A 26,475-nucleotide genomic window follows, 5' to 3' on the forward strand; every position below is an offset into this window, starting at 1 on the left:
AACAAAATATTGCCATGTGCTATCGATAATTTGTATTTTTTTAATATAAACGTCAGAAAATCGGAGGCAATGTTTAGTATATCAGCATCTTATTTGAATATAGAGTAACCGTGATGTATAGCTACTTGTTACAATTTTGCAACGAAAGGATTTGAACAAGTGCTCGATATTCTTGAACCACACAAATCAAAGTGCCATGCGAAAAAACGATAGTATACCTAAAGAAAATTTCGTTGAAAATAAAACAATTCAATTGTCCATATCTATAACAGATGTAAACATTCACGAAAAATTACATTATATACACTATATTATTTTTCCAATTGAAGTCTTAATTGAGTTTTAAAAAATATTCGATTAAAAATTTAATTGGTTCAACAAATTTTTTAATTGGAACAAAAATTAAAAGTATCAATTAATTTTTTAATTGGATCAATTAATTTTTTAATTGACTTTCAATTATTTTTTTAATTTATACTATCATTTCTGTGATTGAAGACATTTCGTAAGACAAAAAATAATTTTTTAATTCACGACTCATCACCTGTCACGATGTCATAGACGTTTTCCGAAGCATTACGATCGTATTTTTTGAGCATATTTTTCGGCCAATCGACACTAGCCTTTTTTCAGCGATTGATAAACTGTGTGGAATCCAAATTTTTTGACTGTGAAATGTTCATGCTATATTGAATGAATGCTGGTCTCACTAATGCCTAAGGTTATTTCAATCTCATGATGGGTCGATCTTGTAATATCAGTTGGCGCATATCATAAATGGTTCCCGGAACAACAACTGATTTTGGACGACCTTCACAAAATTCGTCTTCGTTGAATTCACCACATCATCGATAAACACTAGTCTTTTTCGGAGGTTCATCGCCAAAAATGTAATTGTTGAGTCCATCAACGTCGAAAGTTGTAAACAATAATTTCACGAAAATATTCACGATTTAATTCCATGTTTTGGGCGAGATGAATATTTTAAGTTGCTGTAAATAACACAACTACACTGAAAAAAGCATTTACGTGATATTAAAGATTACGCAACCTAGATTTTAGGATGCGCAATTTACAAAATATTAAAGACCTATTACTTTCAAATAATGAACTTTTAATTGAAACAAAGTGTTTAATTTTTTCTTATTTTTTTTCATAAAATTTAGGACACAACAATTTAAGATAAAGACACTTCAAATATAGGCTAAGATTTACTTTTAGGATTTAGCGTCTTTGGGTTAAAGTTTTTTTTTTTTGGAATTAAGAAAACATTTTTTACTTAAACGAATCTGTTATAATTTGGATTCTTAAACTGGCATTTGTTTGTAAGTGAATAGCTTTATAAATATACCGCAAAAAGGGAATGAAAAATTGATAAATGAGATCTGTATTTTAATTTTATTGGCCCTAGATTAAAAGGCAGATAGGTTGCTAAAAATTTCTTCGTTTTAAGGAAGCCGCATCTGTGGCTCGGAATCAATACAAAAATCCTTAAGGTGAGGGCAAAATCTTTGGATCTAAGTGGACTTTTTCTTGAGTATTGGGCTCGTATGTCAAACTTAACCTCAAAAATGTGAAGCTTTACGACAGAGTTGTCAGGTGGCAGATTGCAACATTAAAGTTGCCCAATCCCGGCATAAGACAACCTTCGTATATCTTTATGGAGAAATTTTTGAAAAAAAAAAAACAATAAAGCGATTTTCTATTACTAATATTTGATTTTGTTTTCTAATCCCGAAGCGTTATGTCAACCCTCTTATTCTTGATCGAGGAGAAATTCTAAGACGATATAACCATTTCCGTCTGTTGTAGTCACGCTTCAATAATGGCCCTAACATTATATAGCCCATGTAGACCGACTTGACTTCTTGGGCTTCTGGACACCACCATTTTTATCCGATTTGCATAGAATTGGAAATCTAGCGTGTTTTAAGTCCAAAAATAGGTGTTCGGAATGTTTTCTAGTCGACGAAAGTTGTTCAACTCTTTACCTAGATAAATATATGACAGAAATCAATAAAAGATTCGCCACCACTACGAAGCCAACAAACATTTTTATCTCCTACTGAATACATAACATCACGATAGGAGCGATTTCCACAAACTGTATCCATATATTTCAAAAATTCTCCTGGTAGTCCTAACCTAAAGGTATGGTCGCACTTATGTTACGCACTATCAAAAGTAAACTTCAACCGTAACATATGTCTCAATGGAGACATACTAAAATGTTCTTTAATGGGGCTATTTTTCGTGAGTTCACGACATTTCTGATCGTGAGTGTGAGCCTGTTTTTTTGCTAATTTATAAAAACTTAATTTAAAGAAACCAAAGAACTTTAGTTGCAAACGTCAGATCTGTCTTTTGTACCAAACACAAACACGTTAACTTTTGTTAACGGCCACATACTACCAGATTGTATTAATTATACCCTTCACCACTCCAATTATACCTGTACCACAGGGTATAATAAGTCTGTGCATTTGTATGTAACGCCAAGAAGGAAAAGTCTGAGACCCATCGTTTAGTATACCGATCGTCCTAGAATTAAATTCTGAGTCGATTTAGCGATGTCCGTCTGTCTGTCTGTCCGTCTGTCTGTCTGTTGATGTATTTTTGTGTGCAAAGTACAGCTCGCAGTTTTAGTCCGATTGTCCTAAAATTTGGTATAGGGTCCTGTTTCGGCTCAAAGACGATCCCTATTGATTTTGGTTCAGATTTAGATATAGCTGCGATATATATTTTTCACCGATCTGGTCATAGTTGGCGTGTATATCAACCGATCTTCCTCAAATTCCGTACATCCGAATATTTTATGAGTCTCGAAAAACTTGCAAAATATCATCCTAATCGGTTCAGATTTAGATATAGCTCCCATATATAGCTTTCGCCCGATTTACACTCATTTGCCCACAGAGGCCAATTTTTTGCTTCGATTTAGTTGAAATTTTGCACAGGGAGTAGAATTAGCATTATAGGTATGTGTGTCAAATTTGGTTGAAATCGGTTCAGATTTAGATATAGCTCCCATATATAGCTTTCGCCCGATTTACACTCATATGACCACAGCGGCCAATCTTCTACTCCGATTTAATTGAAATTTTGCACAGAGAGTATAATTAGCATTGTAGCTATGTATGCCAAATTTGGTTGAAATCGGTTCAGATTTAGATATAGCTCCCATATATAGCATATATAGCACGATTTACACTCATATGACCACAGCGGCCAATCTGTTACTCCGATTTAATTGAAATTTTGCACAGGGAGTAGAATTAGCATTGTAGCTATGCGTGCCAAATTTGGTTGAAATCGGTTCAGATTTAGATATATCTCCCATATATAGCTTTCGCCCGATTTACACTCATATGACCACAGAGGCTAATTTTTTGCTCCGATTTAGTTGAAATTTTGCACAAGGAGTAGAATTAGCATTGTTGATATGCGTGCCAAATTAGGTTGAAATCGGTTCAGATTTAGATATAGCTCCCATATATATGTTTTTCTGATTTGGACAAAAATTGTCAAAATACCAACATTTTCCTTGTAAAATCGCCACTGCTTAGACGAAAAGTTGTAAAAATGACTCTAATTTTCCTAAACTTCTAATACATATATATAGAGCAATAAATCATAAATAAACTTTTGCGAAGTTTCCTTAAAATTGCTTCAGATTTCAATGTTTCCCATATTTTTATACCCACCACCATAGAATGGTGACGGGGGTATAATAAGTTTGTCATTCCGTTTGTAACACATCGAAATATCGATTTCCGACTATATAAAGTATATATATTCTTGATCAGAGAGAAAATCTAAGACGATATAACGATGTCCGTCTGTCTGTCTGTCTGTCTGTCTGTTGTAATCACGCTACACTCTTCAATAATGAAGCAATCGTGCTGAAATTTTGCACAAACTCGTCTTTTGTCTGCAGGCAGGTCAAGTTCGAAGATGGGCTACATCGGTCCAGGTTTTGATATAGTCTCCATATAAACCGACCTCCCGATTTGTGGTCTTGGGCTTATAGAAATCGTAGTTTTTATCCAATTAGCCTGAAATTTGAAATCTAGAGGTATTTTATGACCATAAAGAGGCGTGCCAAAAATGGTGAGTATCGGTCCATGTTTTGGCATAGCCCCCATATAGACCGATCTCCCGATTTTACTTCTTGGGCTTATAGAAACCGCAGTTTTTATTCAATTTACCTGAAATTGGAAATCTAGAGGTATTGTAGGACCACAAATACGTGTGCCAAAAATTGTGAGTATCGGCCCATGTTTTGGTTTGGTCCCTATATAAAACGACCTCCCGATTTGGGGTCTTGGGCTTATAGAAATCGTAGTTTTATCCAATTTGTCTGAAATTAGAAATCTAGAGGTATTTTAGGACCATAAAGAGGTGTGCCGAAAATGGTGAGTATCGGTCCATATTTTGGTGTAGCCCCCATATAGACCGATTTCCCGATTTAACTCCTTGGGTTTCTAGAAACCGTAGATTTTATCCGATTTGCCTGAAATTGTAAATATTCTGGTATTTTAGACTCACAAAAACGTGTATCGGATTAAGTTTTTATCGGTCCATTTGGTAATGCTTCCATATAGACCGACTTCACTTCTTGAGGGTATAGAAGCCGCACTGATCATGAAAATTACTTGAAACTCAATGTAAAATTTCCTGAGTTTACTTCTCGGGTGAAAATCTACAGATTTAAGATTTCAAATCAAGACCTTATTTTATAATTTTCTTGCACACCTACAAGAGATGTTAATGATTCCTCTAAAACTCAAACCAAAATGGTTCTTATAAATCCAGAATCTGATATAGTCCTCATAGGTGAAATCTTTAAATTTATCTTCGGGAAGTGTCCCCAAGTCCTCAAGCCCTCCTGAAATTTCAAAGGAAACCCTAATATTTGGGTCATGGTGGTGGGTATTTAAGGTTCGGCCCGGCCGAACTTACTTCTGTATATACTTGTTTTTGTATTATCAAATTACCGAAATGTTCATACTATTGGTATGGATCGGTTCTGGCAAGTTGAATTCACCGTAAGTCGACAATTTGTATTATCGCTTTTGTGTCTGAAGACCTTCGACAGTAACTCTTGCTAGTTTTCATATCACACTGCAATGCAAATTGGCGACAACGACCACATCTGATCTAATTACAGTTCTGGTAAATGCAGATCATCTCATATACCACCCCATATAAAGATGGTGTACACACTATTCATGCACATATACATGAACATATATGTATGTAAGCCGGCTATTTATTATGCACGTTCATATAAGAGTCTATTATTACGAGATAGGCACGAGATTTATAATTTGCATATGGCAATAATAATACAGTCGTATAACTAGATCCGATAATGCTAGGCTATAATTATAGTTGATATTAAAAGCAAAAGTAACGACACTATCGAGTACACTGGCTGAATGACCGACCGACACTAAATGCAATGGAGTCACAGTGTACAGTGGGCAAATGTTAAGGAAAATTCAGAACACTGAACATAGTAATAGTTAGAATAGTCAATTCCCTACGGTATGTATATCTTGGTAAGTGAAAGAAAGTTAAATTTAACACGAATTATGGCCGAATTACAACCGACAAAGTCATCACCCGCTGTACGAAAGTAGCTCTGCAGTATTTTGGTCCATTCCCCGAGAAGAGCGGTCATGAGCTAATCGACACTTTGACATTTTTTTGTGCCAACCACTTTCTCCCAAATTCCCCTGTCGCAAAAGTCCAATGGATTCACACTAAAAAAATATTTACGTCATTATATATTACGTTATTAAAATAAAGTTTATAATCTTTTCTTCAAAAAAAATTTCATTAAATTTAGGACACAAATTTTGTAAATTTGCGCCCCGCTAATTTTCCTTAATGTAAAGAAACACATTTTGGATTTAAAGAAATTGTCCTTAAATTAACTGAAATATTGAAAGTTTAGATTTAAGATAAAAACGCTTCAAATATAGGCTAAGACTTATTTTGAGGATTTAGCGTCTTTGGTTTAAAGTTTTTTTGGAATTAAGAAAACATTTTTTACTTAAAAGTATCCGTTATAATTTGGATTTTTAAACTGACATTTGTTTGTACGTGAGAACCTTTTTTAATAAACCGCGAAAAGAGAATGAAAATTTGATAAAAGAGATCTGTATCCTAATTTTTACATTATTGGTCCTCGATTTAATGCCAGATAGGTCGCTAAAATAATTCTTTAAAGGGTGATACGGTCAAAATTTGATCAAGGGAATACGCGTGTAAATCGGTGAAATCGTTTATTTAAAAAATCAAATTATCAAAATAATCAAAAATCAAAATATTCAGTTAGGCTTTCCCTTTTCCAAATCCGAATTGCCGGGCCTCACGCTTGACACCTGCCATCAGATTTTGTATAGCCACCTTGTCCACATTCTTCGCCGCAGAAAGCCAGTTTGCCTTGAACTGCTGCTCGTCCTTAGCAGTTTTTTTGGTCTTCTTTAGGTTCCGCTTGACAATAGCCCAGTATTTCTCAATTGGGCGGAGCTCTGACGTGTTGGGAGGGTTCTTGTCCTTGGGAACCACCTGCACGTTGTTGGCGGCGTACCACTCCATGGCCTTTTTACCGTAATGGCAAGATGCCAAATCCGGCCAAAACAGTACGGAACAACCGTGTTTCTTCAGGAAAGGCAGCAGACGTTTATTCAAACACTCTTTCACGTAAATTTCTTGGTTGACAGTCCCGGAAGCTATGAAAATGCTGCTTTTCAAGCCACAGGTACAGATGGCTTGCCAAACCAGATATTTTTTTGCGAACTTTGACAGTTTTATGTGCTTGAAAATATCTGCTACGTTTCCCCTTCCTTTTGCCGTATAAAACTCCTGTCCCGGAAACTGCTTGTAGTCGGCTTTGACGTAGGTTTCGTCGTCCATTACCACGCAGTCTAACTTCGTCAGCATCGTCGTGTACAGCCTCCGGGATCGCGCTTTGGCCGTCGTATTTTGTTTATCATCGCGATTTGGAGTCACTACCTTCTTGTAAGTCGATAGTCCGGCTCGTTTTTTGGCTCGATGCACGGTTGTAGACGATACACCCAGCTTATTTGCGGCATCTCGGAGAGAGAGGTTAGGGTTTCGCTTGAAACTACCGGCAACCCTCTTTGTCGTCTCAGAGGCTTCCGGTTTTCGATTTCCCCCCGATCCAGACTTCCTGGCTGTCGACAAACGTTCCCCAAACACTTTAATTACATTTGTAACGGTTGATTTGGCAACTTTTAGCGATTGTGCCAGCTTTGCGTGCGAGTAGCTCGGATTTTCGCGATGCGCGAGCAAAATTTTGATACGCTGCTCTTCTTGCTTGGACGGCATTTTGACAACTGAAGAGTGAATTCCAAAATCAAAATAGGATCAACATTCTACACACACACACCTTCAAAATGAGGGGTGTTCAGGTTTTTTAAATGCAAAATTGAAAGAAATACGTCAAGTTTATATTGACCAAATTTTGACCGTATCACCCTTTAAGTCCCCGGTCTAACAAAGAAAAACACATTTTTTTGTCAAAATTCGTTTTTATTATTCAACATAATTCCCTTCAAGAGCGATACAACGATTATACCATTTTGGTAGTACTCCTTCGGTTTTGCCTTAAAATAGGCCTCAGTCTCGGCGATCACCTCTTCATTGCAGCCAAATTTTTTTCCCTGCGAGCATCCTTTTGAGGTCTGAGAACAATAAAAAGTCGCTGGTGGCTAGATCTGGAGAATACGGTGGGTTGGGAGCAATTCGAAGCCCAATTCATGAATTTTTGCCATCGTTCTCAATGACATTTTTTCTTCTTCATATGGGACCGTTTTGCCGCGATTTCGACCTTCAAACGCCCCAATAACGCCATATAATAATCAATGTTGATGGTTTTTCCCTTCTCAAGATAATCGATAAAAATTATTCCATGCGCATCCCAAAAAACAGAGGCGATTACTTTGCCAGAGGACTTTTGAGTCTTTCCACGATTCGGAGACGGTTCACCGGTCGCTGTCCACTCACCCGACTGTCGATTGGACTCAGGAGTGTAGTGATGGAGCCATGTTTCATCCATTGTCACATATCGACGGAAAAACTCGGATGTATTACGAGTTAACAGCTGCAAACACCGCTCAGAATCATCAACACGTTGTTGTTTTTGGTCAAATGTGAGCTCGCGCGGCACCCATTTTGCATAGAGCTTCCGCATATCCAAATATTGATGAATGATATGACCAACACGTTCCTTTGATATCTTTAAGGCCTCTGCTATCTCGATCAACTTCATTCTACGGTCATTCAAAATCATTTTATGGATTTTTTTGATGTTGTCGTCGGTAACCACCTCTTTCGGACGTCCACTGCGTTCACCGTCCTCCGTGCTCATTTCACCACGCTTGAATTTTGCATACCAATCAATTATTGTTGATTTCCCTGGGGCAGAGTCCGGAAACTCATTATCATGTTTTTGCTTCCACCGTATTTTTCCCCTTCAGAAAACAGTATTTTATCAAAACAAATTCCTTTTTTTCCATTTTTTTTCACAATAACAAATGTTGCTTCACAAGTTGCTCTATATCACAAACTAATTGACTTACAGATGTCAAATTTTGACACGTTGCATTTAATACTAGCGACGCCATCTATGTGTCAGACCGGGGACTTATCAGCCAACCTGTTAGCTCACATATATATCTTTCGTCCGATTTAGACTCATATGGCAACAGAGGCCAAAGTTTACTATTGATGTTCGTTAAATTTTGCACAGAGAGTATAATTGACATTCTACCAATGCTTGGTAAATTTGATTGAAATCGGTTCAGATTTAGATATAGCTCCCATATATATCTTTCGTCCGATTTGCACTTATATGGCCTCAAAAGCCAGAGTTTTGCCCTGACTTGCTTCAAATTTGCACATGGAGTACGTTTAATAGTATCGGCAAGTGTGCCAAATTTGGTTGAAATCGGTTCAGATTTATATATCATATATATATTTCGCCCGATTTACACTCATATGACTACGGGGGCCAAAGTTATACACCCATTTACTTGAAATTTTGCAGAGATTGCAGAATTATTATTCTAACTATGCATGTCAAATTTAGTCAAAATCGATTCAGATTATATATAGCTCCCATATATACGTACACCAGAGTTCGGGAAATATGGTAGACTGTTTCATATTTCAATGGGATTTTCCTCCAATTGACTGGATAGTTTCCACAGAGAATACAAATATGGCCAAAATTCTTACATTTTACACAAAATTCTGAGATGATTTCCCCATATCTTAGTCATATCCTACACACTATAATGCCAGAATTTCCACAGAACGGTTGAGTTTTAAATAAGGCTCCAAGTCGCCCGACTTGACCAAATAATATATCACAACCCACACTTGACCGCATATCTTGGCGAGAACTTACCAATATCCTTGCAAAATCGCCACTGCTGAGTAGCAAAAATTGTAAATATTACTCTAATTGTCCTATATCTCGAATACATATGTATCGCCTGATAAATCATAAATCTCTTTAGTACAATTGCATTAAAATTTCTCTCGCTTCATATTTCCCATATTTTTTACTAACATTGTGTTTCATACCAGCACGCACAGAAAAAACATGTTTGGACATGGTTGCCGCATACATTTAATGCTTATCTAGAGTATGTAATTGTCGCTAAAACCATGTATTTTGTCTTTGTAAAAATAATTTTCGAGCGGAGAAAAAATATATGTTGGCAATAAGCATTTAAATGGTTCTCAAATGCCGCAAACATGTTCTATTATTTAAATGATAGAATTTGAGACCATTACATGGTCGGGAAAATCATGTACCTGACCATTCAATTTTTTTACTTTTTTGCAAAAAAAAAGTATTTTTATAGGTTAGGAATAGACATGTCTAGAACCATTACATGGCCATAAAGACCATGTATATTTTTTCGTGACCATTTAATTTTTTAACTTATTTGCAGCAAAAAGAATTTTATAAAAACATTGAGTAGGTACACACAATTTTCATTTTGCGCGTTAATTTATTTATTCAGAAGTGACACGTGGTTTTATGTGAACACAAAAAAGGAAAGTGTAATTGAAAAAAATTTACCTGTTTTTGTTCTGCATTTTGCTTATGGTATAATTTATTTTTATTTGCAGTTACATGATGCCTGAATTTTTAAATTTGATGGGCACGAAGTAAATATGGAATGATTACTTATTGTTGAAATTGAACCAAAATAGAGTGTAACAATATGCGATGTCTGCTTGCACGTCATTATAAATGCAAATAAACAATGAATTAGTTTATAAATAAATAAAAACAAATAAATAAAGTTAATTTTGTGTTTTCTTTTCTCAAGTGGCGTCCCTTTTTCGACAATGAAAAAAGTTTTTTCATAAAGATCAAAATATTTTAGGTTGTGACCATGTTCTTTTAACTGGAAGAAAAACATTTTTGACGAATACCATAAAATTTTAGATCGTGACCATTTTATTTTGATTCAAACAAAATTCTTTTTATCAATATAATAACATTTTAGATTAGGACAATTTTATTTTTCTTAGAACCATGTTCACTGAGCTAACATGGTTGCTGGTGAAAATGTTACATGTTCTTTTAACTGGAAGAAAAACATTTTTGACGAATACCATAACATTTTAGATCGTGACCATTTTATTTTGATTCAAACAAAATTCTTTTTATCAATATAATAACATTTTAGATTAGGACAATTTTATTTTTCTTAGAACCATGTTCACTGAGCTAACATGGTTGCTGGTGAAAATTTTACATGGTCGCCGCAAAAATAGCTCCTATCATATTATATTGCTCTTCGAATATGATTGTGACAATCATGTTTCTTCTCTGCGTGAGGGCGTTAGCCGATTTAAATTTTTATTGAAGAGTTTTTGTAAAAGTACAATTGTTTCCATTAAAAGTATTTGTATCTGGAAATGCAAACCTTTATATAGCTCCCAGCAAATTTGAAGTATGTTAGTTGAGATGGTAATATAGTCGGCTCCGCCCGACTTTAGACTTTACTTACTTCTTTTTTTACTAACATTAAATTAAATTTTAAGTCTACAGATTATTACATTTTGTTCAGATGGAGTCAGATTTAAATGTATTTGGGACAAAAACCTTTATATATAGCACCCAACACATTTGACGGATTTGATATAGTATCGAAAATGCAGGGTATAATATAGTCGGCCCCGCCCTACGTTAGACTTTCCTTACTTGTTTTTTTTTTTTAATTTTTATCTTTTTTTCAGCTTTTTTTGGGCAAATCTATCGGTTTTTTGGAGCAGTTCTGGCAACGCTGGTTCTAGTGGTCAATCGATGTTACAAAATTTCAGCTGACCTCTTTGGCTCTATAAACATGCCCCCTAGAATATTTAACGCTAAATTTGTTTTAGCCTTCATACACTGAAAAAAAGCATGCCCGGTTCCAAAGATTTTGTCTTTACTTTAAAAATTTTGATATTGATTCAAGAAGCCAAGATGCGAAGTAAGGATTCCTTTAAGACACAATTCTCTTTTAAATTTGGGTTTTGTGTACTTGCTTCTAGGAAGCAAATTTTAATTTTTCGCTTTTTCATTTTTTTATGCTATAAAATATGCTAAATGCTATAAAAGCCCTTTAAAAACGAGTTAACGACTACTTTATTTACCAAATTAAGATTCTACTTCGAGTAGAAATTATTCTATGTTTTAAGTCTTTAAAATAAACTGTTGAAAAACATGTCCTATATGATCAGATGATGTTTTGTTTAAATTTAATGAAATTAAATTCTTTAAATTTAATTTCATTAAATTTAAAGAATTTTTCTGAATTATTAAAGTCAAGTTTACCTGAGCTCAAAAATTTTGTCTTTCATGTTATGATACCCATTTTTAAGTCAAATCACTTAACTATAAGGACATTACGACTTCATTGAAAAGTTTATCGACTTTTGGACAAGGAAAAAAACGTTATATTAGAGAAATGCGTCTTCTATGCTAAGCATATTTTGCATTCGTATTTTAAAGACATGAAATCTTTAACCTCACGGCAATATTTTTTTAAGTGTACAATTGAATTCAAATGTAAATATTATGTTTATAACTTTATATATGCGAAAGCCTTTATTTACCGTAAACAAATATTGTATTTTTTAAGGACGCGAAAAAATTAAAATCTGAGATATGTGAGTTGTGAATCGAAATAAGATGCAGGTATGTAAACCTGAGAGATAAATAGACGTGAGGAATGCATTAAATATTGTCCGACGAGACCCGTCAAACTTCTATTTACGAGTATGTTTCTGGGAAACGAAATTTTAGACCATCTTTGGTCTAAAATTTATTGTTTGAATTATTCTTTGAAGCCAAACAAAGTTCATTGAGGGTAAATCAATCAAGACGATCAAAAAATAAAATTTGTAGGATGTGGGAAGCTTTGGCCAAAATTGGTAGTAAATGGAAATCTTGTTTGCAGGGGCATATCCCATGAAGAAAGTAATTATGTGCAACACGAGCTATATTACAATTTGCAAGAAATTAACAATAAATGTTTGGACTGCGTTGTAGCCCAATGACTTATTATCCGTCCATTGATAGTAAGTCATTATTCCCAAGTTTTCACCTCAAATACTTAAGCAACTTTTGTTGGGTTATGATGTTATCCGCTGCGACGAATCGTTTTCAAAGGTCATCATTATAACTGATTCATGACGATGGCTATTTAAAATTCGATCAACCTTCGCTTCGTGTTGGCCAGCTTGTTAAGTATTTTGTACCTTTTTGAGTATTTTCATATTAATCCCATAAAGCGTCTGAAGAAAATGGTCCACTGTGCCTTGTAGTCACGAATGATGGACCAGCTCCAGTGATTATAAATGCAACAAAGTGCAAAATCACAGAATGGTGCTGATTAAAATGGCATATGGGCATCCATATTATGTTAATGTATTTTAATTTAATCTTTTGTTCACACACATATACACATAAACGAATCTATATGGAGACACTTTTATGTAGGCAAATAACTCTGACAAAAAAATTCTAGGAGTCTTAATTCCAAAGTACCTATAAAATTGATATTATTTTTTACCTAATTATTTTGGAATGAATTTAATCTCTATGATAATGTTCCTACCAGATATATGTATGTTTTGGTTAGAGTGTGTTAACTATTGGGATTGTCTAATGTTACAGACACCCTAACATTCACCACTCTTCGTGAATTCACAATTTATTAATACGTGTTTCCTGATTCTATCTTATGCTAAAATAAAAAAAGGAAAAATAGAGATTTTCTTCTGATAAACATTGATATCGTTTATAAGAACTGAAAACACCCAGCAAAAACTAGGTAACCACATCTCATTACAATTCGCATTACCAGGAGTAATGCTGCCATTACACGTTGCATTACATTGCGGTGAGTTATAATGACTTACTTGTAATGACAAAAATAAATATAATGCCTAATAATTTTCGAATAGTTATTCTCAAATTTTTAGGCAGTTGGCTTAATAAAATAGAATTGAATGGATTGAATACTTCTTAGTACGAATGAACTGAAATATTTTTCTATGCTAAGTGTTATTCGTATAAATGATAAGCTTTCTATAATAAAGGAAGTCAGAGTTATCATTTTATAAGAAATTTTACTAAATTTGGTTTTAGTTTTTGTTCGGTTTTTGTTCATTTTTACGAATGCTTTATCAGTGGATAAAATTTTCTTGTTCAGTAGTAAATTCGTATACCCTGCGAAGAAAACAGTATTAGTAAAATGCCATAAATTTTTTGTGATTCAATCACGAAATTAATTGATACAATTAATTTTTAATTGATCACAGAAATGTTATTAATTAATTAATTGATACTATTATTTTTGTGATTGATTTTTATTTCAATTAAAAAATTTGTTGAATAAATTAAATTTTTAATTGAATATTTTTTAAAACTCAAATAAAATTTTAATTGGAAAAATTTTCGTGAAATTTTTTTGTGGGTAGTTAATGAACTATTCCTAACTGCTTTCAGTTTAGGATTTTTTTACTGAAGCAACTAAATTTTATTATTTCACACAATAACACTAGTTTACAAAAAAATAAAAAATTCATGTACACTTAATGAAAGGCAAATTTTCTTATGTATTTTGATCTGCTGAATTCGAAAAAAACTTAAAATTTTTTTTTTATGGAACGACATTTTTCGGTCGATTTTCTTCTAGTTGATGTTATTACTTACGTTAGAGTATCATCTATACGATCATGAACTTCTCTTCCAGACGTTTTTTCAATGGTTTATACTTTTCTGGCGGAAAAGGTCCTTTGTAAATTTTTTGAAAATTTGGCTTTTCGCATCGAAAATTTTTAAACCACTTAACTTATCACAGATACAATTATACCCGATTATTCGTCATCTTAATACCTTTCATTTAAGTACCAACAACGATATAATCGGACATTTTTAACTCGAGATATAATTTGTTTAGAGAGAAAAGAGCGAAAAAATAAAAATAACAGGATATCTCAAAAACGAATTCAGCAGATCAAAATACATAAAAAAGGTCGGCTCTCATCAAGTGTACATTTTCAGTGTAAACTAGTGTAATTTAACGTAATGCAAATAAAATGGCTAATCTAAATGGATGAATATTTTTTCCTTTAGTTTCGAAGGCACTTTTTTCTGGGTGTAGTGCTCCTATTACACCATTACTCGCCATATTTTGATCCATTGTAATCGGCGATAGATATCAATATTTTCGTGATTTGGTTGCCTGAGACAATAAGTGGCTATTTTACAAGCTTTGGTGTATCTACGAATAAGTGATTACATATTATGTTATTATATGCTTTAAAAGCACTACTTATTTCATGGCCGAAAGTATGCCTGGGGAGAAGTACTTTCCTCCTAGGACATGCGTATGTAAATGTAATCCGGAGCGATGCGAATTAATAAGTGGTTATTATTTTTTAAAACGGCTTACCTACAAGATTACCGGGTAATGAGAGTTTTTGCTGGGCAATTTCATAATGACAAACTCCATTTTTATACCCTCCATCATAGGATGGGGGTATATTAACTTTGTCATTCCCTTTGTAACACATCGAAATATTGCTCTAAGACCCCATAAAGTATATATATATATATATATATATATATATATATATATATATATATATATATATATATATATATATATATATATATATATATATATATATATATATATATATATATATATATATATATATATATATATATATATATATATATATATATATATATATATATTCTGGGTCGTGGTGAAATTCTGAGTCGATCTGAGCATGTCCGTCCGTCTGTTGAAATCACGCTAACTTCCGAACGAAACAAGCTATAGACTTCAAACTTGGCACATGTAGTTGATATTGATGTAGGTCGGATGGTATTGCAAATGGGCCATATCGGTCCACTTTTACTATAGCCCCCATGTAAACGGACCCCCAAATTTGGCTTGCGAATCCTCTAAGAGAAGCAAATTTCATTCGATCCGGCTAAAATTTGGTACATGGTGTTAGTATATGATCTCTAACAACCATGCAAAAATTGGTCCACATCGGTCCATAATTATATATAGCCCCCATATAAACCGATCCCCCGATTTGGCTTGCGGAGCCTCTAAGAGAAGCAACTTTCATCCGACCAGGCTGAAATTTGGTACATAGTGTCAGCATATGATCTCTAACAACCACGCAAAAATTGGTCTACATCGGTTTATAATTATATATAGCCCCCATATAAACCGATCCCCAGATTTGGCTTGCGGGGCCCCTAAGAGAAGCAAATTTTATCCGGCTAAAATTTGTTACATGGTGTTAGTATATGATCTCTAACAACCATGCAAAAATTGGTCCACATCGGTCCATAATTATATATAGCCCCCATATAAACCGATCCCCCGATTTGGCTTGCGGAGCCTCTAAGAGAAGCAACTTTCATCCGACCAGGCTGAAATTTGGTACATAGTGTCAGCATATGATCTCTAACAACCACGCAAAAATTGGTCTACATCGGTTTATAATTATATATAGCCCCCATATAAACCGATCCCCAGATTTGGCTTGCGGGGCCCCTAAGAGAAGCAAATTTTATCCGATCTGGCTGAAATTTGGTACATGCTACAAGTATATGGTCTCTAATGACCATGCAGAAATTGGTCTATATCGGTCCATAATTATATATAGCCCCCATATAAACCGATCACCAGATTTGACCTCCGGAGCCTCTTGGAAGACCAAAATTTATCTGATTCAGTTGAAATTTGGTACGTGGTGTTAGTATATGGTATCCAACAACCATGCAGGAATTGGTTCATATTTGTTCATAATTATATATAGCCCCCATATAAACCGATCCCCAGATTTTACCTCCGGTGCCTTTTAGAGAAGCAAAATTCATCCGATCTGGTTGAAATTTGGTACGTGGTGGTAGTATATGATATTTAACAACCATGCCAAAAGTGGTCCATATCAGTCCATAATCATATATAGCAAATTTCATCCGAGTCAGTTGAAATTTGGTACATTGTGCTAGTATATGACCGTTAACAACCATGCCTAACTAGGTCCATATCGGTCTATAGTTATATATAGCCCTCAGATAAATCGATCCCCAATCACACAAAAATTGGTGCATATCAAGTTCATAATTGTATATAGCCCCCATATAAGCGACCCCCATATTTCAATGCTGGCTCTCTACGTACCGTGCAAAAGTCCATATCGATTCGTAATTATTTGTAGACTTACCTATACATACCTTTCTTGTCTAATATATACCACGTATGGACTAACTCACAATTTAGAAAACGATGTTAAGAAGATTTAAGATACCACAACCAAAGTAATTCCATCCACAATCGAATTACTTTGGTTGTGGTATCTTAAATCTTCTTAACATCAGTCTTTCGTAGAAGTTTCTACGCAATCCATTGTGGAGGGTACATAAGATTCGGCCTGGCCGAACTTACGGCCGTATATACTTGTTTTTATTTTTCTGCCTAATTGCATCTTCTCCATAGTATCCTCACATTACGACACGATATATTAAGTATACACCACTTTCTCTTTTTGTAACGCAAACAGTGTCGGAGCAAACATTTGATTTTATAGTTGTTATATCCTCCATCATAGGATGGGGGTATACGTAGAAATATTGGTCTCAGACCCCATAAAGTATAAATACACTGAGTCGTTGTGAAATTTTGAGTCGATCTAGCGATATCCGTCCGTCTGTCTGTGGAAATCACGCCAACTTCCGAACAAAATAAATTATCGACTTGAATCGTGGTATTGAGATTAACATAGTATCGGGCAGCACTCAGCGATAAGAGAGAAGTTCACCACTGTGGTATCACAATGGACTGAATAGTCTAAGTTAGACTGAAACATCGGTATAAATAGTAGGTGGATTGGTATTGCAAATGGGCTATATCGGATTACTGTTAGGTATACCCCCATATAAATCGACCCCAAGATTTGTATTGCGGATCCTCTTGCAAGAACAAATTTCATTAACAATCTTTATAGGTATTTATTAGAGCTCGACCAAAGCATCGGCTTCGGCATTCGTCCAAAAATCGATAATCGGCCACGAATCGGTCTTCGGCGTCAAGAGGCCGATTAACCAAAGCCGAAGCTTTTTGTATAATTTATTTGATATTGAATTGTCCAAGTGTTGGATTTGTCTCAGTCAAAACACCCTGTACAAATAATACGTACGAGTAAAAAAATTATAAAAAATCTTGTTTTGTCACTAACATATAATATCAAATGAATTACCTTTTATTGTTGTATGCATGCATTTGTAAAAAAAAAATATATATATATATATATATATATATATATATATATATATATATATATATATATATATATATATATATATATATATATATATATATATATATATATATATATATGTATATATATATATATATATATATATATATATATATATATATATATATATATATATATATATATATATATATATATATATATATATATATATATATATATATATATATATATATATATATATATATATATATATATATATATATATATATATATATATATATATTTACTCTCAGCGCATTGTTTGAAGACACTTTTTCATCGTTGCGCATTGTTTGGGCTCATTTGCATTGTTTGAGGACTGTCCCGCTGTTTTTCTTCATTGCAACGCATTGTTCGGAGACGTTGATAGTTCAGGGACTTTTTTTTCTTCTTTGAGATTTGTACTGGAATGCCAACCTCTATCATATTTAAAGTGCTTTTTGTCTTTTCAGACTTAATTATACATTATTTCTATTAAATATCGACGTTTTATTATTTCTTATTAAAAAAAGATGTTGCCACTTGTTTACAATAAAATTGAATTTATGTCGCCGTTTATTCTCATCACAGTTATCGCCTCTGACATTCTCTGTGTCACCAAATCAACAAATGTAAATAAACTCTGATTCAGCATCACAATTTTTATACCCACCACCATAGAATGGTGACGGGGGTATAATAAGTTTGTCATTCCGTTTGTAACACATCGAAATATCAATTTCCGACTATATGAAGTATATATATTCTTGATGAGGGAGAAATTCTAAGACAATATAAGCATGTCCGTCTGTCTGTCTGTTGTAATCACGCTACAGTCTTCAATAATAAAGCAATCGTGCTGAAATTTTGCACAAACTCGTCTTTTGTCTGCAGGCAGGTCAAGTTCGAAGATGGGCTATATCGGTCCAGGTTTTGATATAGTCCCCATATAAACCGACCTCCCAATTTGGGGTCTTTGGCTTATAGAAACCGTAGTTTTCATCCAATTTGCCTGAAATTTGAAATCTGGAGGTATTTTAGGACCATAAAGAGGTGTGTCAAAAAAGGTGAGTATCGGTCCATGTTTTGGTATAGCCCCCATATAGACCGATCTCCCGATTTTATTTCTTGGGCTTCTAGAATCCGTAGTTTTTATCCAATTTGCCTGAAATTTAAAATCTAGTGGTGTTTGGAGACCATAAAGAGGTGTGCTAAAAATGGTGAGTATCGGTCTATGGTTTGGTATAACCCCCATATAGACCGATCTCCCGATTTTACTTCTTGGGCTTATAGAAACCCTAGTTTTAGTCCAATTTGCCTGAAATTGAAATTCTAGAGGTATTTTAGAACCATTAAGAGGTGCGCCAAAAATGGTGAGTATAGGCCCATTTTTTGGTATAGCCCCCATATAGATCGATCTCCCGATTTTACTTCTTGGGCTTTTAGAATCCGTAGTTTTTATCCAATTAGCCTGAAATGTAAAATCTAGAGGTGTTTTAGGACTGTTAAGAGGTGTGCCAAAAATGGTGAGCATCGGTCCATGGTTTGGTATAGCCCCCATATATACCGATCTCCCGATTTTACTTCTTTGGCTTATAGAAACCGTAGTTTTTATCCAATTTGCACGATATTTTAAATCTAGAATTATGTTACGAGGTGCGCCTAAAATGGTGAGAATCGGTCAATGTTTTAGTATAGCACCCATATAGACCGATCATGCGATTTTACTTTTTGGGTGTGTAGAAATCGTAGTTATTGTCCAATTTGCCTGAAATTGAAAATCTGGAGGTTTTGTATGACTATAAATAGATGTGCAAGAAATGATTTCATTGTTTGGGATTCCAGAAACCGTAGTTTTTATCCAATTTGTCTGAAATTTGAAATCTAGAAGTATTTTAGGACCATAAAGAGGTGTGAAAAAATTGTTGAGTATTGGTCTATGTTTTAGTATAGCCCCCATAAAACCGATTTCCCGACTTAACTTCTTGGGTTTCTATAAACTATAGTTTTTTGTCCGAATTGCGACAAATTGGAATGCCATAATACTAGTATTTTAGACACACAAAAACGTGAATCAGATTTAGGTTTTAGCGGTCCATTTTGTAAGGCCTCCATATAGACCGATTTCACTTCCTGAGGGTATAGAAGGCGCACTGATCAAGAAAATTGCTTGAAACTGAAAGTAAAATATTCAGATTTTAATTCTCGTAATCATCTAAATAATGCAGGTGAAAATCTACAGATTTACACATCAGGGCGTTATTTCATCAGTTTCTTGCACACTTTCAAGAGATGTTAATGATTCCTCTAAAACTCAAACAAAAATGGTTCTTATAAATCCCGAATCTGATATAGTCTTCATAGGTAAAATCTTTAAATTTATCTTCGGGAAGTGTACTAGTTGAACTGCTCTGCTTGGGAGAATATCTGTCATCAAACACCTGAAATTTCAAAGGAATCTACATTTGATTCATGGTGGTGGGTATTTAAGATTCGGCCAGGCAGAACTTACTGCTGTATATACTTGTTAATATTTTTAATGTAAATAATATAATTTTGATACGGACATTGAAGGAACATAATATAAATAATTGCTAAAGACGTCTTTTGGAAATTATTCTAATTAAAATATCTATCCAAAATATGGATAGAGAAACTTTCCCTACAGGTGCATTCCGGCTATTATAAAATAAATTTGTGAAATCATGGAGGCTATCTAATCTTACGCCCCATGGTAATATGAGTCTAAATCGGATGAAAAAAATACAAATGTATATACGGGAAATATATCAACTGTGCATATATTTCTGTATAGTTAGAATGACACCTTTAAATCTGGGAAAGCTTTGACCTCTGTGGTCACATGAGTATAAAAGGGGCAAAAGGTATATGTGGTAGCAATATCTGAATCTTGTTCGAGTTTAAGGAATAATTGCAGGTATAGCAAATTTGAGTAAAACTTTGGCCTCTATGGTCAACTGACTGTGACATGTAATGCCAGTTCCACTCTCTTTGCAAAATATCACATAAATAGAAGTGAAACTTTGCCATCTGTGGTCAATTGAGTGTAAATTGGGTGACATGAGTATAAAAGGGACAAAAGGTGTATGTGGTAGCTATATCTGAATATTGTCCGATTTTAAGGAATTATTCCAGGTATAGCAAATTTGAGAAAAAACTTTGTAAATTAGAGTAAAACTTTGGCCTCTATGGTCAACTGACTGTGACGTGTAATGTCAGTTCCACTGCCTTTGCAAAATACCACACAAATCAAATTGAAACTTTGGCATCTGTGGTCAACTGAGTATAAATTGGGTGAAAGATAAATACGGAGCTATATCTGAGTCTTAACCGATTTCCACCAACCCATCCAGACATAGCTACAATGGCATTTCTACTCCCTGTGCAAAATTTGACGTAAATCGTAGCAAAACTTTGGCCTCTGGGGTCAACTGAGGGTAAATCGGACGAAAGATATATGTAGGAGCAACCTATGAATCTGAACCACTTTCAACCGAATTCGGCACGCATATAAATAATCTTCATTTTACTCCCTATGTAAAATTGTACGTGAATCAATGTAAAACTTTGGCCAATGTGGTCATATGAGTGTAAATCGGCCGAAAAGTATATATTTAAGCTATATCTGCATCGATTTCAACCAACTTTGATATCACAGATGTAATATCAGTTCTACTCCCTGGGCAAAATATCAAACAAATCGAAGCGAAACTTTGGCCTCTGTAGTCGCCTATCGTTGAATCGTTCAGATCGTTGAAAGTTCAAATATTTCATCAATATTTTGCCAAAAAATCCTTAGTTTTCGAGATATCGATCGTTGAAAATTAAATATTTTACCACTTTTTCGAAAATTGGCTGCATTTTTTACAAAATTTAAGACAAAACATAAATATTGGGAATAAATGGTGTATTATAAAGAGAAAATATTAAGTAAAAATTTTACTAAAAATGCTTAGTTCTCGAGATATCGATCGTTGAAAAATTAAATAGTTTACCACTTTTACGAAAACTGGCTACATTTTTTACAAAATTTAAATCAAATAGTGTAAATTAGGAATAAGTGGTGTATTCTAAAGAGAAAATGTTTAGTAAACATATTCCCAAAAATGCTTAGTTCTCGGGACATCGATCGTTTAAAATTTAAATATTTTACCACTTTTTCGAAAAATGACATCATTTTTTACAAAACATACATATTGGGAATAAATGGTGTATTTTAAAGAAAAAATGTTGAGTAAAAATTTTGCGTAAAATGCTTAGTTTTCGAGATAACGATCGTAGAAAATTAAATATTTTAAATGTGAAAATAACTTACAAAATGTTTTCCCTTTGCGATCACGGTATTTATTTAAACAAATGGTGACTATATTTGAATTTAGAGTAAATGGGAATTTCGAAGCACCGTTTTTTTTCAAATAAATACCGCAATCGCACGAAACAAATGTTTTGTTTTTAATAGTGCGATTAAACCCAGATAATTTAACTCAATTGATACGCATTGTCCTTTTCATCTATATTCGATTAAAATTTCACAGGAATATATTTATTTTTATTTAAAATTTTGATTGTAAATAATCGCGAAAATAAAATGATTTTCAACTCGAAAACCGGACATAGTACCGGCCTTTAGGCAGAAATGAACTTAGTACTAAGCATTAAAATGCATCAATGTTTAAGGAAAATGGAAACTATATGACTAATTAGTTCCTATGTTTACTCAATTTCATGAAATTAAATCGAATTCAAATGACTTTTGTTATGCTTTTATTTGAATAGATCGTTTAATGGTGACGATTTTTTGACGAATTGAATCCCCAACAATTGACATCACTGCCCACAGCACATATAGCACAAACATTTTTTGTCTTATTCTGCCTCACATACGAAGTTGAGTGATCGAGTGAAAAGGCTCTACAACATGTCAGTATAACCGCATTAGTATTGCCAAGTTGTTGAATTTTAAGAGTTGTGGCAAATTACTTTCGAATACGCAATACACATCATAACCATAGCGTAATTTACCCTTAAATGCACAAGATCACCGATTCCTCCGAAAAAAATAAATAATAAGCAAAATGGTACAAAAGAAAAGTAAATATAAACAAAATGCTCATACGTCATATGAACACAATTCCACATTTTCTGCCATTATTGATGGAAATTACAAAAAGTTTGGTACAAAATAAAAAGTATATGTTATAAATGACTTAAATTGCGGTATCTTATTTTCGAGATATCAATCGTTGAAAATTTTAATATTCTAATTTTTTTCTTTTTACAAAATTTAAGACAAAACATGCATATTGGGTATAAATGGCATATTCTAAAGAGAAAATATTAAGTAAAAATGTGACTAAAATTGCTTAGTTCTCGAGATATCGATCGTTGAACATTTAAATATTTTACCACTTTTTCGAAAAAAACTATACATATTGGGAACAAATGGTGTATTCTAAGGAGAAAATATTAAATAAAAATTTTACTAAAAATGCTTAGTTCTCGAGATATCGATCGTTGAATATTTAAATATTTTACCACTTTTATGGAAAATGGCAGCATTTTTACAAAGGCAAACCATACATATTGGGAATAAATGGTGTATTCTAAAGAGAAAATATTAAGTAAAAATGTGACTAAAAATGCTTAGTTCTCGAGATATCGATAGTTGAATATTTAAATATTTTACCACTTTTACGAAAAATGCCTGCATTTTGAACAAAATTTAATACAAAACATGACAATTGGGCATAAATGGCATATTCTAAAGAGAAAATATTAAGTAAAAATTTGACGAAAAATGCTTAGTTCTCGAGATATCGATAGTTGAATATTTAAATATTTTACCACTTTTACGAAAAATGCCTGCATTTTGAACAAAATTTAAGACAAACCATGACAATTGGGCATAAATGGCATATTCTAAAGAGAAAATATTAAGCAAAAATTTGACTAAAAATGCTTAGTTCGTGAGATATCGATCGTTGAACATTTAAATATTTTACCACTTTTTCGAAAAATGGCTGCATTTTTTACAAAATTTATGGCAAACTATACATATTGGGAATAAATGGTGTATTCTAAAGCGAAAATATTAAGTAAAAATTTTACTAAAAATGCTTAGTTCTCGAGATATCGATCGTTGAACATTTAAATATTTTATCACTTTTATGAAAAATGGTTGCATTTTTTACAAACTTTAAGACAACAATTTAAATTGGGAATAAATGGTGTATTCTAAAGAGAAAATGTTTCGTAAATATTTTGGCCAGAATGCTTAATTCGTGAGATATCGATCGTTGAAAATTTAAACATTTTACCACTTTTTCGCAAAATGGATGCATTTTTTACAAAATTTAAGGCAAACTATACATATTGGGAATAAATGGTGTATTCTAAAAAGAAAATGTTTAGTAAAAATTTTAGCCAGAATGCTTAGTTCTCGAGATATCGATAGTTGAATATTTAAATATTTTACCACTTTTATGAAAAATGGCTGCATTTTTTACAAAATTTAAGACAAACCATACATATTGGGAATAAATGGTGTATTCTAAAGAGAAAATATTAAGTAAAAATTTGACAAAAAATGGTTAGTTCTCGAGATATCCATCGTTGAAAATTTAAATATTTTACCACTTTTTCGAAAAATGGCTGCATTTTTTACAAAGTGTATGGCAAACTATACATATTGGGAATAAATGGTGTATTCTAAAGAGAAAATATTAAGTAAAAATTTGACTAAAAATGCTTAGTGCTCGAGATATCGATCGTTGAAAAATTAAATAATTTACCACTTTTACGAAAAATGGCTACATTTTTTACAAAATTTAAGACAAACCATACATATTGGGAATAAATGGTGTATTCTAAAGAGAAAATATTAAGTAAAAATTTGACTAAAAATGCTTAGTGCTTAGATCGTTGAAAAATTAAATAGTTTACCACTTTTACGAAAAATGGCTACATTTTTTACAAAATTTAAGACAAACCATACATATTGGGAATAAATGGTGTATTCTAAAAAGAAAATGTTTAGTAAAAATTTTGGCCAGAATGCTTAGTTCGCGAGATATCGATCGTTGAAAATTTAAATATTTTACCACTTTTTCGAAAAATGGCTGCATTTTTTACAAAATTTAAGGCACACTATACATATTGGGAATAAATGGTGTATTCTAAAAAGAAAATGTTTAGTAAAAATTTGACTAAAAATGCTTAGTGCTCGAGATATCGATCGTTGAAAAATTAAATAGTTTACCACTTTTACGAAAAATGGCTACATTTTTTACAAAATTTAAAGCAAATAGTGTAAATAGGGAATAAATGGTGTATTCTAAAGAGAAAATATTAAGTAAACATTTTACTAAAAATGTTTAGTTCTCGAGATATCGATAGTTGAATATTTAAATATTTTACCACTTTTATGAAAAATGGCTGTATTTTTTACAAAATTTAAGGCAATAAATAAATATTGTGAGTAAGTGGTGTATTCTAAAGACAAAATATTAACTAATCATTTGACTAAAAATGCTTAATGCTCGAGATATCGATCGTTGAAAAATTAAATAGTTTACCACTTTTACGAAAAATGGCTACATTTTTTACAAAATTTAAAGCAAATAGTGTAAATAGGGAATAAATGGTGTATTCTAAAGAGAAAATGTTTAGTAAACATATTCCCAAAAATGCTTAGTTCTCGAGACATCGATCGTTTAAAATTCAAATATTTTACCACTTTTTCGAAAAATGACATCATTTTTTACAAAACATACATATTGGGAATAAATGGTGTATTTTAAAGAAAAAATGTTAAGTGAAAATTTTGCGTAAAATGCTTAGTTTTCGAGATAACGATCGTAGAAAATTAAATATTTTAAATGTGAAAATAACTTACAAAATGTTTTCCCTTTGCGATCACGGTATTTATTTAAACAAATGGTGACTATATTTGAATTTAGAGTAAATGGGAATTTCGAAGCACCGTTTTTTTTCAAATAAATACCGCAATCGCACGAAACAAATGTTTTGTTTTTAATAGTGCGATTAAACCCAGATAATTTAACTCAATTGATACGCATTGTCCTTTTCATCTATATTCGATTAAAATTTCACAGGAATATATTTATTTTTATTTAAAATTTTGATTGTAAATAATCGCGAAAATAAAATGATTTTCAACTCGAAAACCGGACATAGTACCGGCCTTTAGGCAGAAATGAACTTAGTACTAAGCATTAAAATGTATCAATGTTAAGGAAAATGGAAACTATATGACTAATTAGTTCCTATGTTTACTCAATTTCATGAAATTAAATCGAATTCAAATGACTTTTGTTATGCTTTTATTTGAATAGATCGTTTAATGGTGACGATTTTTTGACGAATTGAATGCCCAACAATTGACATCACTGCCCACAGCACATATAGCACAAACATTTTTTGTCTTATTCTGCCTCACATACGAAGTTGAGTGATCGAGTGAAAAGGCTCTACAACATGTCAGTATAACCGCATTAGTATTGCCAAGTTGTTGAATTTTAAGAGTTGTGGCAAATTACTTTCGAATACGCAATA

The sequence above is a fragment of the Haematobia irritans genome, chromosome 4 (assembly GCF_050003625.1).
Source record: "Haematobia irritans isolate KBUSLIRL chromosome 4, ASM5000362v1, whole genome shotgun sequence".
Lineage (NCBI taxonomy): Eukaryota > Metazoa > Arthropoda > Insecta > Diptera > Muscidae > Haematobia > Haematobia irritans.